This window comes from Spea bombifrons, chromosome 6 (genome assembly GCF_027358695.1).
Source record: "Spea bombifrons isolate aSpeBom1 chromosome 6, aSpeBom1.2.pri, whole genome shotgun sequence".
Lineage (NCBI taxonomy): Eukaryota > Metazoa > Chordata > Amphibia > Anura > Pelobatidae > Spea > Spea bombifrons.
The window spans coordinates 43,369,195-43,384,532 of record NC_071092.1 but is presented as its reverse complement, the minus strand read 5'-3'; positions in this window follow the sequence as shown (position 1 = coordinate 43,384,532).

Below are 15,338 nucleotides of genomic sequence, written 5' to 3'. Positions count from 1 at the left end.
TCTTATTCTTATGGAGGAACGGACTTCATTAGCACTGCCATAAAGAATGAACTCAGTGTGGAGTTTGAGCCAAAGTCACCCAAAATATCACAACTGATAACAATGGCCGCCTCCAGGTCTGCAGATAAAGGTCACCAACCAAAGTTACTGTACACAGCGCCGGGGGTATATTACTGTATACAGCGCTGGGGGGTATATTACTGTATTCAGCACTGGGAGGTTATATTACTGTATACAGTGCTGGGGGGTTATTACTGTATACAGAGCTGGGGGGTTATATTACTGCATACAGCACTGGAGGGTTATATTACTGTATACAGTGCTGGGGGGTATATTACTGTATACAGAGCTGGGTGGTTATTACTGTATACAGCGCTGGGCGGTTATTATTGTATACAGCGCCGGGGGGGAATATTACTGTATACAGCGCTGGGGTTATGCTGGGACATCCCCTTTTAGTAGAAGCTGACATTTGGGCCATATTCATAAAGCAGTCCCAGAGCAAACCCCAAAATTGTAAAGTTGCATCAGTGGACTTATCACCATAGCAACCTATAGCCTAATAAGCAGTTGGCCACCTTACTGAACTCAGACTACCAGGCCCCAAATATACACAAACTATAAGGTTAACCTGTGGAGCATCACATAAAAAGCTGACAGCATTTCCTGGAGAAATTACATTTAAATATTTATATTTAATTAATAACATTATTATTATTATTATTATTAGTTTCCAGAAGGTTATAATTAATTAATTAATTGCAATGTGGAAGAAAAAGTGTGGCTATAATAAGTGCATACAAATAAAAGTATGCAACACACAAGGCCCAGGTACCTACCTGCCCTGCTGGCTTCATCAGATGAGCATTATGGGGATTGTAGGCCAAAGTATCTGGAATGCCACATACCCAATATATTGTAACATATATATATATATATATATATATATATATATATATATATATATATACGTATTTATATATCACTGGAGGGTATTACTGTCTGCCCCGGGTAACTGTGGGAAAATCCGCTTGGCAGGATCCGGGTAACTAACCGGTTAAACACAAATGTCACTCGTTAAATTTAAAGCTAAAGGTGAATAAGGGATTCTTCTTCATATGGATCCAGCTGTTGGCTGAACATCCTTTCTTCAGGATCATTGACATTAAATGTAGTCACTCGGGGGCATCGCCTTCCAGCGTCGACCTTTTGCTGCGTGAGGTCTCTTTATGCGGCAGATTTCATTTTTACTTAAAATAGAGACTCGCCATTGGCAGCAACAGATGTACATCTCAGGAGCCCCTAGGCACAATGGAGAAACCATGAAGCAAAGCGTGTGAACACAATCACATATACAGTAACCTTTCCCTAATGGTTCAGAAGGCAAAGTTCAAGGAGATATTTGGCTCTTGGCCCTGGTTGCGGACTCCATGTGACATTGAACTTCCCAAGTTTTTACCCTGGTCTTCGTGGCGCATGTTACGGGACTGGAATATGAATTTCATAGTGTATAGCGCCCCCCGGTGTTCACAATGCGGGGCTGTTATTGCCTTACAACACCTGCCCTGCAAACAATTCTAGCTAACAAACTGACCCCTCGCAACCTTCATCACAATATTACTTTTTTTTGTTGTTTATTAAATAAATTATAGTTTATTCGGAGTCAATTTTGAGTCGCTTCCCTATCTGACGTTAACTTTGAATCCGGGTAGGGGAGGACGTGCAGGCAAATAGATTAAAAGCATTGTAGTCCCCAGCAAATGTTCATGCGGGATGACAGGACTTGTAGTCTCTTGGTCTCTTTCTGGACACCCCTCCATAGTCAATTATTATTATTATCATTATTATTATTATTATTATTATTTATAATTAGTATGATTTATTCTTTAATATATAACACCATCATATTCCACAGCAAATGATGTCACTAAAACATTATAAGCAGACTAAATCCTTCAAGCAAAACCCAGGGCCATTTTTAAGCAAGGACTTCATTAGCATTGCCATAAAGCATCAGCTCAGTGCGGTGTTTGAGCAGGGAAAGTGACTCAGAAGATCACATGACCGACAAAAATGGCTGCTTCCATGCCTGCTGATAAAAGGAGTTTTTTGGAGCAAAATGAACCACAACCAGCTTTTATTCAATACTAAACTATATAACGATACACAGCGCTGTGTTTTATGCTCATATGATTATGGAGATGCCACGTGGTACACTCGGCCCTTGATCTCATAAGGAGTGCCTGGATTTACTAAGCTGTGAAAATCTATGGCGTGTAATTATCGCTGGAGCCGTCACCATGCAACCTTTTAACCATTTAGTAAATCTCCTCGGTTCCAATAATCCCGTAGGCTCCGTCTCCTAGCCGAGGCGATACCTCCATTACTAAGAGGCCACGCAAGCCGCGGCTGCTTTCCAGAGATGTATACATTCTGCGGGGGCTGTGAACCCCCTCGGGCTGTGTCTAGTTTCTGTTTCCATAACACTCTTAATACCTGGGTAGGAGAGTGAATCCTATTACACGGTATCCCGATCCTCCTTTGATCTTCATGTCCAACGTTTGGGCATCAGAGCCATTGACAGGCACACCGCAACCGGATACAAGGACGCTCTGAAGGCATTTTCAGCAATACCTCCACCCCCCCCAGCATATATCAAATAATGTACGTTCCTTCACCTAGTATTCCCACCAGAAGCTATTGAAAAGCCCCCCCCCGCGCAGCAGAGCGGGGCAGTTCCCGGGGATACAAGTGCATCCTCATTATCTTATGTTTGATGTATGGGGGGCAGCAGGGGCTGTTGTGGGGCGGCCCCCTCCTGCAGCTTAAGTATTCATATCGCTGATAATGTAAACAGGCTGGGGGTCATTGCTCCGGTGTGGGCCGCTGATGGGAGGCTGTAGACACAAATGTTTGGGTCCAGCTTTTACAGTCCGCTTTATCTCATGGCCAAAAAACACACTCACACACACACACACACTCACACACACACACGCGGACCACCCAGGGTGGGAAAGAGATACATTAGAATCCACAGAGCTGCAGTACTCTGGCGCTGAAAGGGTGAACCTGTAATAATCCTGCAGGAGGGAAGTTAGCACAACAATGGCTCCCGGCCCACCCAGGCAGCCCGCCGACAGACAGACTCATCAAGTCACCAGCCTTTGTCTCTGCACAAAACTGTTAACCCCGCAAACCTCTGGGAGGTATCGGGGCAGCCGAGGAGGCTACTGAGGAATCAACACTAAATGGTTACTTCTCATGGGCAGGTCGTCTGCGGATTACAACTCCTATCACCCTGAAATGGGTTAAAGCCGAGCTGGCAGTACCCGCGCGATGCAGAGCAGCCGCGTCTCCGGCAGCAGCATCATCAGCAGCGCTTCATACAATACATATATCCATACATTAGGTGGAGAGAGCTCGGCTCGCAAGCTTACACTCTTAAGTCTTTTTTTCTTCTTCTTAATTTACCCCATTAGTTGTATTAGAGGGGCAAGATAAGAGACACGGCCCCCCAGTCACCCAAAGTTTGCACAGCACCTAGTAGTGCCGTGTTAAAAAACACAAGTTTGGCTAACTTCATTACATTTGAGTGCAAGCTTATACGACCACAAGGGCTCTTCTGCTGTGCGATTATATAGACATGCGTGAAGGAGAGACAGATGAGATTTATCATAAGAACCCAGTTAAAACATTGCATGGAAATCGTTCTTTATTTTTATGTAAACCGCTTCCAGCCCTAAAGAATAGAAGCGTGCAGTGCCGAGTACACCGTAAGACCTCAAAAAACCCTAACATACAAAAAAATGTGATCCTAGACCGGTAAAAAACAAGTGGAGCAAAGTGACTGCTCTATATCTTTCCGACACTAATGATGTGTTTTCTGTTCTCCGGGCTCCGGCTTTGAGCTGTCATATCGCCCGCGCAGGCTGATGCGTTGTATCTTTGCATTGGCAGTGATACGCATTGAAGGGGTTAATTCTCCTTGCAGCATTCCCCTGACCTCCTGCCCCGGGCATTGTCTGTTTTGTGCGGAGGGTGAAAGCAGTCTCTTGCTGTGTGGTCCGGGCGCTTTAATTAACTGTCTTGTCACCAGTCCCCTGCCCTGGAGGGACAGCTCCCTATGTACTACCGGGTGGGAGAGAGAGAGAGAGCGGCGACGCTCTCCATCCTCCCCAGCTCTCTAACTTGCGATTCTCTTCCTGTTATCCTTTGAAAAGCGGTCCTGTCGCTATAGCAACTAAAGGAGAGGTCCAATCAGCGAGAGCAATCCATTGGTTACTATGGTGATAAGACCCCTTTTCGAAATTTGCATCAGAATCATTTTTTTTTATTTTTATACATAACCCTTAAAGATCCCCATCTTGCGGTGAATCTCGCCAGGGGCCCGACATCAAAATCTTTATAATCGCCAGCGTTTTATACGAAAAAAAATACTTTTACCAGCAAGTGGAAAAAGCAGCTGTTATTAGTGGTATTTGGTTATGGAATATATTCAATAAGCATTCCCGGGGCTGCGGGGCCCCGACTCGGTTTCCACAAATTATAAGCTCCAGTAACTGTGTGAGCTGAAGCGGGTTTAACCCCTTAAATACCTGATAGGAGAGCCTCCTCTCGAGCATTCAAAAAAAATAACTTTTCTGTTTATGGAGATAATTCTCTTTCGCTCGTTTATTCCTTTCCTGCCCAACGCCCTGCGAAAAAAAGAATTGGTGGCCAAGCGAGGCACATAAGGCTCCCTGGGGATGGTCAGTTTGTGGATATACTGGACAGGGAAGAACACAAAAGACACATGATATCACCTGAGAACAAGGAACAGGGTGTAAAGTAGGACATTAAGTAGTAAAAGGGCCGCCTGGGTGGTCCGGGCATTATCTGCAGTTAAACTCCATGTTTCTATGTTTAGAGCTCCTTATTGACAATAAGGGCCCCTGTTTGTCTTAAGAGTGATGTATGAAGGTTCGGGTGGCTCCAGCCCCCCCCCCCCCGCGTCTGTCTGACGGATTGTGACAGACGCCCCTCCGCCAGACATCGGATACCCCAGAAAGGGACACAGATCATTAAGGTGGATCTAGAAGTGTTAACGTCATGCGTGGAAATATCGGACTTCATACCTTTACATACCTAAAGCTGAACCCTTTTAACGTCGTCGGACACGGAGAGGAGGCTGACCTTTACAAAGACTTCTAGATATATTTACAATGACTCCTAGATGACTTATTGAACATAATTAATATAAAAGAATATCATTTAGAATAGAAGTCACTGATGAAAAACAGTTTTGTTTTTTGCACAATATATTCAGAATCAATAATTATTTTGAGCTCCCAGAAATAAAATGTTAATATGACGCGTTCTATACATAGTATAATATATGATTGATTTTGAGCTCCCAGAAACGACTGACTTCAATCTTTTGACAATTAAATCGGAGCTCTTAAAATCCCCCGTCCCCCTACATCAAGTGGCCAAAAACAAATATTATACGAACGAATTTAACATTCACTGTCAGTGATTCACTTTCGCTCAGCTATGTTTTCCTTTGATCCCCTGCCTTGTCTCAAGATATATAAATTCCATGTCAGCCAGGGAGAGTGTATAGATTAATAATGTGACCCGGCACGTTCGTTTAGATGCCACAACCCAGAATTCCTGGCAGCAGTATTAAGAATAATAATGAAGAATAAACATGGAATGGACTTTATTTAATCGTGTAATATAGTTGGATATTCCTATCCTGTATCCCCACTGCCTTCGCTCTTTTGGGTTGTACAATTCATTGTTCCCACTGTAGCTAATAGGCAGGTTTTTAATCGAGTGCCGGGATAGTTGGCACATATAGTAACGTGGGAAGCTCTGCGTAAATTGATCTCTTTAAAGCAAAATATATCAGGAACAGAAATCACGTTTTTCAGCTCTGATATCTGCTCTTGGTTATTGCATAGCGCCATCTACAGGACAACTCAAACAGCACAGGGCGAGAAATATTCATCTCCTTGGCCAACATTTCTGACTTTAATAATAAGACCGGCGGTATAAATGAAACCTCGTTCACAGAGGCTGCTGTTTTGCTGCGTGTTTTTCTTTAGTGGCTCCTTTCCCGGTTGTGTCTCGGCTGCACGTTCTCAGAGTGTAAAAAGACAAGACTAGTCATTTCTTCTAGAAATGGTCTCCAGCACCCTGTGGGTTAATATTAACCAGGTACTCCAGGTAAGACCTTATACAGAAAAACAAAAACTCACGAGGAGCGACGTGGTGAAGGCAAATGCCCCCTCTGGCCATCGAGCCTTGACAGAGTCTCATAAGGGGGACATGGATGCTGCCTTTTACATTCCAGTTAGAACACAGCCCTACGGCATATGATAGCGCTATACAAAAACAGTAAATGATAATAACAGTTATCATGTGCTGCCCCCTGCTGGAGATCATCAAAAATACAAAAACCGAATTCAAAGGGGAACAATCCCACCAGACGAGCTAAATTACGGTAACGGTTTAATGATTTTGGATCGACAGCAACACTCATCACCATCATCACCCTAACATCACAAAGGCTGTCTGAGCATACATACCCGCTGGCGTAACGGGCGCTCCCACTGACATCATAGGACACAATGCCTTTTTAGTGACCCTGAATAATTTTGGAATACTTTGTAAAAAAATGCATGAAATTTGAAGACCTCAGAAGTCCCTTGTTCACTTCCAGATAAAGAAATGTTCCTGTTCCCCTACATAATAAAGAACGGTTGCTTAATTTCTGTATTCTTTCATTCTTAATATACAGTAATAATTACACTACATTATTTTCCTACATTTTTTTTATTTAAAAATACCTGTTGAATAAATGCTGGGGTTAGGAGGCTGAAGCCCCAAATGTATCAGGGGAAGTGAAGAATTACAGGGGTGCTAAGAAGGTAGTAGAGACCAATCCACCAACCAGAGGAGGAAAGTACTGCACATGAGACAAAAGGTGCAATTTCTACTTGGTACCACAAGATGGCGCAATATATCCAAAAATGAAATTGAAGGGCTTTACTATGGAGAAAGTACGTATCACATCACATGTATGTATGGATCATATTTATGTATATGTGACATGTATGTATGTATCATATCACATGTATGTATCCCATGTATGTAGGTATCATATGTATGTATGTATCATGTGTACATATATATCACATGTGTGTATCACATCACATGTAGGTATCATATCATATACACGTATGTATCACAAATGTATCATGTGTTTTTCTGTAAGGCTCACTACAGCTTGCATCATCTCTAAAAATATTTTTTTTCCTTTGAATTCATTATTTTCACTTTAAAAACCTTCTACTTTGAAAGTCATTTTCCTTGCTCGGCTGCCTGGCGTAGGTGTGCGACATTTCTGCTTCGGAGTAACAGAAGGAAGTGATATCAGACTAACCAGCCATGCATAGCAATAGGAACACATTGCGTTGCCATACATGACCCGCACGTGATGTCACATGTTGGCGGTGATCTGGTTAATTTAACCCCGGCACCTTGGCAAGTGTGCCCCTCCATGCGCAGTTTTAACTAAGCAATGTGATCGTAGAACCAAAGTTTGTTGAATAATTTGACAAATGTGGCGCCTGATAAAGGATGGGGCGAGCGCCCGGTGACCCCTCTGTGCCGATGATATACTTAGAATAGTAGAGTCACGGAGGAGGAGGGCAACTTCTGCTAAGTCAGGTGTGTGCTTTCTAATCTCGTAAGAAGGCATTCAGTATTAACCCCTTAAGGACAATGGGTGGTCCCAAAACCCATTGAAAACAATGCATTTTGTACTGACTTTGTCATTAAGGGGTTAAAGTACTCACAGCTCATAGCTCTTCTATAGTAGGGTCAGTGACATTAAACTGTCCCCTTAGGTCATTTAACCTTTCCTCGTCCGGCAAAGGTATCAGCGTCACCAAAATTTGCTAATTTTAGTGCAAATCCATGCGAAACCTAATTTAAAAAAAAATATATATATTATCCTGCCGTATCACACGCGCTTCTGCCGCCTGGCGCTGTGCGATGATTGGGTCCCCGTTCAGAAGTTCATGGGCAACAGTTATCGGGAAGGAATAGGAGACGAGGTCCTGGGACTGGGAGGGACGCTGTTTGTTCTTACTGATAATATTCACCTTATCTTCTGGGTGGCGGAGGAAGCGTTTTACGGTCTCTGAATGATTTTTTTGTTTTTATGTTTGAGTGGAAACCTGTCTAGTAACGAGGGAGATACCTGGCGCCTGACGTAGGTTTTATGTCGGTGCAAAAAAAAAAAGGGCAAATGTCTCGCTATAAGTGTGGACGTTATTGCATATTATATATATTATTTTTTCTAGCAATGAAGTCAAACTAAAACACAGAATATTACAAAAAAAAAGAACAAAAAAATTCTAAATCTTCCAACAGGAAGCCCCTTATCATCCGGGAGCTGCTTCCAAAAATACCATTTCCTTTCTCCTGGAAATTCTTTTTTTTTTTTCCATAGAATGATCTCATCCCGAAGCAGCTTCTGGTTTTGGTTTAACGGGAAGTTTTCAAAAACTTTGAGTTAGACCCCAAAGCATTAACCCTATAGCTCCTGTCTGTCTGAGGCGTCCAGGAACCGGACCACATCGTTTAATGAAATGTTACGCCTTTAAAGAGAAATTGTGGCGGCGAGGATAAGGTTAACGGCCCCTGGAGAAACCCGATAAAGGTTTCTGTAGCTTCTGCCCCCAGCTTCCACGGAGTGGAGTGTTATATAGAAACAGCCTGTGGGAACCTTTAACGTTAACCCTTTAATAGAACAGCCTATCAATTCCATTGTAGCGAGAGGCAAATGGTCTTTATGGAAACCATGACTTTTCTGGAGGTAAAGATATTCTGAATTCAATCTGCGTTCAAGCAGGGATTCCAGCTGTGATAAAGCAGTGAGAAAAGCACCAATTGGGATGCTGAGTCGAATAAGCCCATTCACCCCGAGATACCCCGTCGAGAAGGCATCCAATGTCTTTATAGAGATAAACAAGTCTTGTAGTAAATTATTCTTAATATCTGCCTATCTTTTATATTTACATATATATATATATATAGCGCAAACAGTTCCCGCAGCGCTTCTTACAGTCCCTACATTCAAAGGGTCTGACAGAACTAGACCTGACGGACTAAGACTAAGTGATACATTAGGTACAGAGTCTATGTTATTGGCGGGGGCCAGCCGGTCCCGTAAAGAAATGGACTCTGTACTCTAAATACCCATTACTACCATCCTATGCTAAACATAACCCTCAGCATTTCAGGGGTCTGTGCTGTTACATAGATTTTACAGGTTCCCGGGCCTCTCAGGGGAGATCAGAGGAGTTCCAAAAAAACTGCCTGCAAATGCCGGACAGCGCTCAAAAATCACGTCTGTCCTGCAAAAGCCAGGACTCTTGGGTGGTATGGCTAAAGTGCCTTGGCTTCAGTGCTCTCTCTTGTTAATGTGGCTACGGTTTGACCCTTCCGGGCTTCCGTATCAGGAGAAGGATGAGTCACTGCATTCCGCACATGGGATTCCCCTCGTTAAAGATTACTCAGCCAGGAGGCTCCCTAACAACCTTCTTAAAGAGTAACAAACAGAGAATGTGCACCAGGCAGAGGCGGGCGATGGGGCAGAGGCAGGCGATCGCAGGGCTCAGCCCGACCTCTACACCCTGAGCAACGTGGATAGTCTGCTTTATGGCTGCAAATTCCTTCTATACAATGATCCAGACAGATGGTCTGCGAAGCCCCCCCGGCCCCCACGTTGTTGCTAACGCTGTCCTAATGTAGGATTCCTAAAATAAATAGACGTGGAATTATCCAAACAGTTACAGACGGGGCGAGCGCGTGAAGACGTACGGCGTAAATACCGCAATATACTGCGATCCACCCATTGTACTGCGCTACGGAATTTGACGGCGCTATATAAAACAATAAATAATAACAACATAGAGAGAGATTCAGCTGCTCAACATGTTTTTGTCCCGTAACTCCCATCATTCTCAGCTAAAAGAAAGGCCCCGAATGATGTTTTTTTCAGCACTGGAATGCATATGGAAGCAGAATATTTATGAACTGACCACATAGTGTAGTCCCCAAAAACTTCTAAAACTTATTATTTATTGATGTATATAGCGCCACCATATTCTGCAGCGCTGTACAAAGGGTAAACAGGACAAGTAGTGCATGACAGAACCATTTGGGTTTACAGGAACAAGAGGTAAGGAGGGCTCTGCTCAAAGGAGCTTGCAATCACCCGAGATTAAAGCATTTTAATATTAACCCCTTAAAGCACAACACATGTGATAACAGTGGTGATGATGGGGGGCAGGTCCTTTTGGGGCCCACTTCTCTTTGTCCCCCCACCGTATGCATTCATTTTAAGTGTATTGTTTAGACTCTTATTTTTTGGTTAAAATAAATCTATTAAAAGACCCCTTTTATTAGTTAGAGACGGACGCGTAAATCTCTTCTCTCGGGGTCTTTAAGAATCTCTCTATTGGCTGAAGGACAGGGGGGATCCCCGTCGCTGATCGAAATCTCCGTCTCATGAGATTTCTCAATTTAAGGAATCTGGGAGTTTCAAATGGGTCAGAAATGGGGAAGGGAGATCTATAATTTCTTTTGGGGAATCTTCTCACTTAATGTAAGCATTCATTAAGAGCCTGTTTAAAAAAATTGAGTAATACTGGCTTTTAAAAAAAATTCCAAACCGCGTAAAAATAATTTTCTGGTGTTTACTGAATATTTACTTAATTCTCCAAAAAATTAGAAAAATTGGCAGATAAATGCCGTATAACATCGTACCATTACAAGAAAAGGGAAATATACATTTTAAATAAATCCAGTTTGGTAAAAAAGATTTTTTTTAAAATTGTATTTCATGCACTACACTCTCTGCATGCTCCAAAAACCTTTAAAAAAGAATCTGAATATAAAATGTGCATTTACAATGAGAGCAGTAACCCCCGCTTTGTAAAACCAGGCAGGGCACCAACAAATACTCTATAGAGAAGATGTGCAGATGGCGGCACCCCCCTTTCTGCCAGCTGCCTGAAGGTCAGAGGTCAGAGGTCACAATTGCTACTCAGCTGCCTGCCTGAACGTCGCTAGTGAATAACTCCTAATCACATCAATAAATGATTACGCCGACACGTGTGCAGGGCTGGCATCATTCTCCTGCTACTGAGCCGTTTAAGGATTATGGGCTTTATAATATTGTTTTGGGTCATTTTAAAGTGATTTCCAGACACACTGCTCTGACAGCTCTTACTGCACCGCATGCGTCCCAATATGTAAATTAAGGGGGGGTAAGCAGACGTGGCCAGCTTCACTATCTGCGGGACGCACAATAACACAAAGTTCTTTTGGCCTCAACAATGTATTATTCAGCAAGAGAATGTTGCGAAAAGCGACCGCGGCCAGATATTAATCACCCGTTTATTAAAGAGGAACGAGACAGGACTTTGACACTTACATCACCAATCATGATCCCTTGCACACTTTTATATTTTTTACCCTTCACTGCCCTAGCCTATGGCTGGCGGGTGGAGGGGCAAATTGTTATAACACTAGCCATGGGCTGGGGTCGGGTACGTCACAAACACTCTATTCATATGTGCACCTGTGATTTTGCACCGGGCCAGGTCCACAAAGCCTCAGTTTTTGGTGGTAGTAGCGGGTGGGCTGAGGCTTTTGGCTTCAGTGTGACCCTCCTTCGGGGTATCCTAGAAGATCCGGGTTCCACCATGGCCCTACCATTTGGAGGCACCTCGGGCTTCCTAGTCTCCCTTGTCAGGATTGGTTGCCTCTCCTGGGGGGTGTGGCTGTGATGAGGAGGCAGGCCAAGCCTAAGTTAGACTATAAAAGGATGGAAAGCGGGTAGAGGGTAGGTAGAAACGGGCAGAAGTTTGCGTTAATGAACCCCACTCCTCTACTCGTAGATTGAAGAAACCACCTCGGAGCCCTCGGAAAGCACGCGTCACCCGGAGACTCCAGGTGAAACCAGGTGTGGCGATCACTGATTCCAGGGTTCCCCCCCAGTGCTGTTAACCTGCAAACCTTCTAACTATATAAATCAATAAATAATAATGGACTGGGTCAGTAGCCAAGAGGAAAACTGCGCTGGTATTTTGGGTTTCTTATAACTATTCCTTAACATAATAATAGAAAGAGGACCTCGGGGTAAAGTCATTTAAAAATGTATAAAATCACGAACCAAAAATGCAAGGATATAATACTTGCTATTAATAATACATAAGGTGATTGTTATAGCGTGCTTGTCAGCATGACTGTGTACCGCTAACAAGGTCATAGGGATTAATCCTGTCATTGGTATCATTCTGCGGTCTGCTGACTATATTAATAGAATGATCCACTTCCTCCGAGATCCATCGCTTCCGATCGCCGCAGGGAGAAGAATCCAGGTCCTGTCCTATATTCTACACGTGTGACATAGAAAAAGATAAAAGAAGACTTGTCCTACCGCGGGAAAACGGCACAACGACCTTTACTGGCACCGCCGGGAAGCCGCCAGCTCTTTAATACCCTAATAACGAGAAAATGCTGAAACACTTTATCTTCTCGCAGTACCTCCTTATGTTATCGTGTTCTACACTTGGCGTTCAGAGAAAGAAGTGAGTAAAAGGGTGGTGAGTACTAGACAGATGAGTGAACACTCATACAGTATTTCCCAAGGATTTCCCAAGTGGCTGCATGCAAAGGGGGCACAAGAGGTGTCCAGCGGACCCCTAGGGCTGGCACTGCCTAAAAAAATAAAACTCATTATATCCACAAAAACGTCACATTTCTTCTGCTACGGAATCTGATGCTCTATAAATAAAATGTAATATAACAGAGACCGATGTAACGTCTGGGTAAAGTTTGAGGCATTTGTTTAATGGATGATTACTATAACTGTTACTTTTATTTTCGGTTATATAGCGCCATCATATGCCACAGCGCTGCACAATGGCTTAATGTGCCATAACGAGTAGTGCCCTTGAAATTTGGAAATACAGGGACAATTTAGTGTCTCTGACCCCCCCACTAATGATAAAGTAACCTGACCTAGAAGATGCAGCCCTGCTCCAGCAGCTGCCCTCCTCTTCCTCCATGATCTGACATATCTTTCCAGCCAATCGGTGACAGGAAAAAGCTCCCATTGAAATCAGAGGCAGCCCTTTCCACACACGTGCAGTGGGGTCTGAGCGGCCCCCTTTTTGGTTATGTTTGTTGTCTTAAGGCTGGAAATCCAAAGACCACACAGTGTTCAAAATAAACGTTCTTTTGGACCCAAATATGTGGATTAAAAAAAATGGCAGAAAAATGCGGTCTGGATGAGTTTAGCCAAAGAAACCACAAGTGCACTGACCTCGTTTAAGATTACCTAGAACCTTATCAGTCTCAGAAGCATTTTTGGGATTCCATTACTGACCATTATCACCTTGGATGAAGGGGAGTCTAATACGTTCTCCATTAAGAAGCTTGAGTCTCCAAGGACAAAAAAATGATAAGAACATTAAACACGTCAAGGAATTTCGATTAAATTGAGGTTATATCAATAGTACGTTCCTGCTAATTGGGCCACTTTACTGGTTGATACGGTTATAAAATTACTTTTCATATATTTTACCACATATACGTTTAAGGCCAGCAGACGCTAAATAACAGTTGTGTGGCTGAACGCGCGGGCCGCACACTAAGCTTTTATACGCTCAGGCAACAGTATCGGTCCGGACCTGATACTTAACACTTAATGTATGTACAATTCTAAATTTCCCGTATTAACCACGTGAAGGCAAGTCAAGAAGTATGGAAACAGGGAAATTGTGGCTTCTTCAGTTTCTTCACCTCTAGTAGCAACGCAGGGGCTTCTGTGGGTGACATCATTCAATGTATGGTCACTTTGTCTAATATTGTGAATTAAGAATATAGGAGCACAAAAACAGGGACCCCATTTTATTACCCGGCTTGGTATGTTCTCTCAATTCCCATGTGCTATTTTTCTATATAATACTTCAAGACCACCTGGAGACTGATGGGTTAAAAAGATATCATCAAATTAATCAAATTGCGGCATTAGAAACACCATTCCTAGTACTATTCAATACCTAAACCTTTACCAGAAATTGTGTCACCCTATAATTTTTGCGAGGAACAAATAGTGTGTCATGTGAAGAAAAAAAAAAGGATAAAAATAACATACATAGATATATATATATATATATATATTTCCAAATCAGGACAGGTTAACAAATATATTTAAGGTATTTTATTCCCATTAATACTAGCCGCGTGTAATTTATAAAAATATTGTTGCCTACTTGTCCCAAGAAAATATATAGATTGTGTAGATACATTAAATGAGAAAAGGATATAATGGTTGAAAAAATTAAAAAAGGACTAGGGTAAAAAAAGCCCTGGTCATTAAATAATTTCTCAGGAATCTGGGATTGTTTTGCTGTCTTTGGGGTCATTTGGTTGGGGTCACGCGTGACTCTACCGAGTGACAAAAACACATAATATCATTACAGTTTCACTTCAGGTTAAAGGGAACTTCCAGCGAACGAAACAAATTACTAACATGAACGAAAATCGGCACAAAACTCCCAGAAAACACCGCCGGTTCCTGTAACAGATTAATTGAACTGCTTGCCAATAAATACAGGTACTTCCCAGAGCGATGGTTTCTGGTTTAATATTCCCAGCAGCGGCGGCAGCTGGAGGCCGGCTGAGGGTTATGAGAGCTGCAGTCTAAAAAAAAAAAAAAAAAAAAAGATCAACGGCTGCATTTTGTCTAATTTAGTAACTTTTCTGGGATAAAAGTAAACATAAAAAGGCACAAACCGATATATTTCTGCGAGACATAGCAGAATAACGAAATCATTCTAATTCAATTTTTGTTTGTTTTATCGTTCAGATTAGACGCGTTTTACACTATTTTGGGACTAAGAAAAATAATTGCTATTTTAAGCCTAAAGAGAATTTATGGCGTTCCTCGGAATTAGATTCGACAATCAGAGTTACAGACGATGATGTAAATAACTAGCTCTCTATTTATTTCATCCGAGGAGTCAGACAAACAAGCGCGTCTGAAAAGATATGATCCCGAAATAGTTTTGCTAAAAGAGGGGAGACACATATTAATATGAATTATCCTCATGGAAGGGCAGGATATTTGATATAAGTATCTGAACGAAGGGACGGCTGGCACCGGAGGGCCAGAATGGCCAATAATATAGCATTAACCCCTTCATGACAAAGCCCATACATGTACGGGCTCACAATGCATTGTTTTTAATGGGTTTAAGGACAACCCA